The following is a 5,461-nucleotide window of genomic DNA, read 5'->3' as shown; positions in this document are numbered from 1 at the left end:
TTAGAATGACATTAAACATACTTAAAACATAAAAAATTCACATTTAATATTTTTCCGAATCTCAAAAGTGTAGAATGATATAGATATTTTAGTCGTGACTTTTAATATTAGAAAAAGAATGTTTGTAGTAGAATTTTTATTTGGACTGATTTTTTTTTGGACTTAGAAAATTGTTTAACTTTTTTTAACGTATCTTAAAATGACATGAAATATGCTTGTCATGTTTTTACCAATTGTACTCTATGCTTGCTCATAGATACGACTGTATCAACATCTATTGTGAGATACATGGGATAATATTGACAAAATCTAAGCATCAGAGTGAATAAATTTATACTATCAGCATCATTGTTGGACACATTGGATAAAATTGACAAAATCTAAGTATCAGTAAGTATCTGAGTGAATACACTCTTTATCATCGTCTTTTGTCAGATATGCTTGATAAATTTGAGAAAATCCAAGTATCAGAGTGAATAAATTCTTTATCAACATCCTTGTCCGGAAATGTCAGTTAACATTATCAAAACCCAAGTGTCAGAGTGAATAAATTCTTTATCAACATCATTTGTCAGATACATTGAATAAAATTGACAAAATCTAAGTATCAGATTGAATCAACATCCTTACTAAACTCCTTATCAACATCCTTACTCGGATACATTGGATAACATTAACAAAATCTAAGTATTACAGTGAATAATTTTTATCATCATCTTATTTGTCAAACACATCTGATAAAATTGATAAAATATAAGCATCAGATTGAATAAATTCTTTATCGACATCCTTTTGTTGGATTCGTTGGATATCATCGACGAAATATAAGCATAAGAATGTATCAGAGTCATTAAGTTCTTTATCAACATCTATTGACGGACACATAGGATATCATTGAGAAAATCTAAGCATCAGAATGAATAAATACTTTATCAACATCTTTTGTCAGATATGTCGCATAAAATTCTCAAAATCTAAGTATCAGAGTGAATAAATTCTTTATCAACTTTTAATGGATACATCGGATAGCATTCACAAAATCCAAGTATCAGAGCGAATAAATCCATCATCATCATCATTTGTCAGATACGCTCGATAAAATTGAGAAAATCCAAGTATCAGAGCGGCAAGCGCGCTAGCGCTGCCTAACTAAAGAACGATGTGGGCCCAATTTTTTTTCTCCGTATTTGGGCACTTCGTAACGAAGGAGTTGTCGTAGAAACTTTGAAAAGGGCTCATTAGATTGGAAATTGGAGTGTCTAGTGCCCTTTTTAATAGTCGAAAGTGATTTTAGGGCAACTAGCCCCCTCCCCATGCCCATCATTCCCCTAAACACATCCAATATAATTTTGAGATAGCTATTTTGTTCAGCATAGTTGATTTCTAGATAAAAAATATCTTTTTGAGGAGGACACTCCCCCACAACCCTCGGGGCAAGGGATTTAAGTTATGTCCTGAGGGCATATAAAATCAATGTTAACACAATGTACAGTTTATTATTTTTTCTTTAAAGTAGGGCACTTCATATAGAAGGGGTCGTTTTAGAGACTTCAAAAGGGGTTCATTCTATTTGAAATAGAGAGTTCTAGCGCCCTTTTTAATAGTCAAAAGTGATTGGAGGGCAACTAGCCCCTCCCCTCATGCCAAGCATTCCCCCAAACACATCCAATCGAAATTTTGAGATAGCCATTTTGTTCAGCGTAGTTGATTTTCAGATAAAAATGTGTTTTTTGAGGAGGAAACTCCCCCACAACCTTCGTGGCAAGGGTTTTAAGTTAAGCCCTGGGGGAATATAAGGTTTTTATAGAAGGTGTTGTCATAGAAACTTCAAAAGAGGCTCATTCGATTGGAAATTCCAAGGGCTAGTGCCCTTTTAATAGTCGAAAGTGATTGGAGGGCAACTAGCCCCCCCCCCACGCCCATCAATCTCCCAAACACATCCAATTAAAATTGTGATATAGCTATTTTGTTCAGTGTAGTTGATTTCCAGATAGAAAATATGTTTTTGAGGAGGACACTCCCCCACAACCCTTAGGGCAAGGGTTTTAAGTTATGCCCTGGGACCATATAAAGTTTTTATTGAATGCGTTGTCGTACAAACTTCAAAACAGGCTCATTCGATTGGAAATTCAAAGGGCTAGTGCTCTTTTTATAGTCGAAAGTGTTTGGAGGGCAACTAGCCCACCCTACGCCCATCGTACCCCCAAACACATCCAATCAAAATTTTTAGATAGCCATTTTTTTCAGCGTAGTTGATTTCAAGACAGAAAATGTGTAATCCTCAGAGCAAGGGTTTTAAGTTATGCCCTGGGGGCATATAAGGTTTTTTTATAGAAGGCGTTGTCGCAGAAACTTCAAAAAAGCCTCATTTGATTGATAATTCATTTTATAGTCGAAAGTGATTGGAGGGCAACTATCCCCCCCACGCCGATCGTTCCCCCAAACACATCCAATCAAAATTTTGAGATAACGGTTTTGCCAGCGTAGTTGAATTAAAGACAGAAAATGTTTTTTTGAGGAGGAGACTCCCTCGTAACCCTCAAGGCAAGGGTTTTAAGTTATGCACTGGGGGCATATAAGGTTTTTATAAAAGGCGTTGTCGTAGAAACTTCAAAACAGGCTCATTCGATGGGAAATTCAAAGGGCTAGTGCCCTTTTTAATAGTCGAAAGTGATTGAAGGGCAACTAGCCCCCCACTCCCACCCCCATAATTACCCCAAACACATCCAATGAAAATTTTGAGATATAGCATTTTGTCAGCGTAGCTGATTTCCAGATAGAAGATATCTTTTTGAGGAGGACACTCCCCCAGAACCTTCGGAGCAAGGGTATTAACTTACGCCCTGGGGGCATATAAGGTTTTTACAGAAGGCGTTTTCGTATAAACTTCAAAATAGGCTCATTGGAATGTAAATTCAAAGGGCTACTGCTCTTTTTAATTTTCACAAGTGATTGGAGGGCAACTTGACCCCCCCATGCCCATTATTAAACCACACACATCCAATCAAAATTGTGAGATAGCCAATTTGTTCAGCGTAGTTGATTTCCACATAGAAAATGTGTTTTTGAGGAGGATAATCCCCCACAACCCTCAGGGCATGGGTTTTAAGTTAAGCCCTGGGGGCATATAAGGTTTTTATAGAAGGCGTTGTCTTAGAAACTTCAAAACAGGCTCATTCGATTGGAAATTCAAAGGGCTAGTGCCTTTTTTAATAGTCGATAGTGATTGGAGGGCAACTATCCCCCCCCCCTCGACGCCCATCGTTCCCCCAAACACATCCAATCAAAATTTTGAGGTAACTTTTTTGTCCAGCGTAGTTGATTTCAAGATAGAAAATGTGTTTTTGAGGAGGAGACTCCCCCGTAACCCTCAGAGCAAGGGTTTTAAGTTATGCCTTGGGGGCATATAAGGTTTTTTATAGAAGGCGTTGTCGCAGAAACTTCAAAACAGCCTCATTCGATTGATAATTCAAAGGGCTAGTGCCCTTTTTATAGTCGAAAGTGATTGAAAGGCAACTAGCCCCCCTCTCCCACGTCCATCATTCCCCCAAACACATCCAATGAAAATTTTGAGATATAGGATTTTGTCAGCGTAGCTGATTTCCAGATAGAAGATATATTTTTGAGGAGGACACTCCCCCATAACCTTCGGGGCAAGGGTTTTAAGTTATGCCCTGGGGCCATATAAGGTTTTAATAGAAGGAGTTGTCATATAAACTTCAAAACAGGATCATTCGATTGTAAATTCAAAGGGCTACTGGCCTTTTTAATAGTCGAAAGTGATTGCAGGGCCACTAGACCCCCCCCCCCCCACGCCCATCATTAACCCAAACACATCCAATCAAAATTGTGAAATAGCCAATTTGTTCAGCCTAGTTGATCTCCAGATAGAAAATGTGTTTATGAGGAGGACACTTCCCCACAATCCTCAGGGCAAGGGTTTTAAGTTATGCCCTGGGGGTATATAAGGTTTTTATAGAAGGCGTTGTCGTAGAAACTTTAAAAAAGGCTCAATTGATTGGAAGTTCAAAGGACTTGTGCCCTTTTTAATAGTCGAAAGTGATTGGAGGGCAACTAGCCCCCCCCCCCCACGCCCATCATTCTCCCAAACACATCCAATTAAAATTGTGATATAGCTGTTTTGTTCAGTGTAGTTAATTTCCAGATAGAAAATATGTTTTTGAGGAGGACACTCCCCCAAAACCCTTAGGGCAAGGGTTTTAAGTTATGCCCTGGGGGCATATAAGGTTTTTATTGAATGCGTTGTCGTACAAACTTCAAAACAGGCTCATTAAATTGGAAATTCAAAGGGCTAGTGCCCTTTTTATAGTCGAAAGCGTTTGGAGGGCAACTAGCCCACCCCAAGCCCATCGTTCCTCCAAACACATCCAATCAAAATTTTTAGATAGATTTTTTGTTTAGCCTAGTTGATTTCCAGATAGAAAATGTGCTTTTGAGGAGGAGACTCCCCCACAAACCTCAGAGCAAGGGTTTTAAGTTATGCCCTGGCGGCATATAAGGTTTTTTATAGAAGGCGTTGTCGCAGAAACTTCAAAAAAGCCTCATTCGATTTATAATTCAAACGGCTAGTGCCCTTTTTTATAGTCGAAAATGATTTGAGGGCAACTAGCCCCCCCCACGCCCATCGTTCCCCCAAACACATCAAATAAAAATTTTGAGATAACCATTTTGTCCAGCGTAGTTGATTTTAAGATAGAAAATGTGTTGATGAGGAGGAGACTCCCCCACAAACCTCAGAGCATGGGTTTTAAGTTATGCCCTGGGGGCATACAAGGTTTTTATAAAAGGCGTTGTCGTAGATACTTCAAAACAGGCTCATTCGATTGGAAATTCAAAGGGCTAGTGCCCTTTTTAATAGTCGAAAGTGATTGGAGGGCAACTAGCCCCCTCCCCCACGCCCATCATTACCCCAAACACAACAAATGAAAAATTTGAGATATAGCCTTTTGTAAGTGTAGCGGATTTCCAGATAGAAGATATCTTTTTTAGGAGGACACTACCCGAAAACCGTCGGGGCAAAGGTTTCAAGTTATGCCCTGGGGCCATATAAGGTTTTTATAGAAGGCGTTGTCGTCTAAACTTCAAAACAGGCTCATTCGATTGGAAATTCAAAGGGCTACTGGCCTTTTTAATAGTCGAAAGTGATTGGAGGGCGACTAGACCCCCCCCCACGCCCGTCATTATCCCAAACACATCAAATCAAAATTTTGACACAGCCAATTTGTTCAGTCTAGTTGATTTCCAGATAGAAAATGTGTTTTTGAGGAGGAAACTCCCCCAAAACCCTCAAGGCAAGGGTTTTAAGTTATGCCCTTGGGACATATAAGGTTTTTATAGAAGGCATTGTTGTAGAAACTTTAAAACAGGCTCAACCGATTGGAAATTCAAAGGGCTAGTGCCCTTTTTAATAGTCGAAAGTGATTGAAGAGCAACTAGACCC

The sequence above is a fragment of the Artemia sp. Qi Xiang Cuo genome, chromosome 4 (genome assembly GCF_049724085.1).
Source record: "Artemia sp. Qi Xiang Cuo chromosome 4, ASM4972408v1, whole genome shotgun sequence".
NCBI classification, from domain to species: Eukaryota; Metazoa; Arthropoda; class Branchiopoda; order Anostraca; family Artemiidae; genus Artemia; species Artemia sp. Qi Xiang Cuo.
This window is presented reverse-complemented; position numbering follows the sequence as displayed.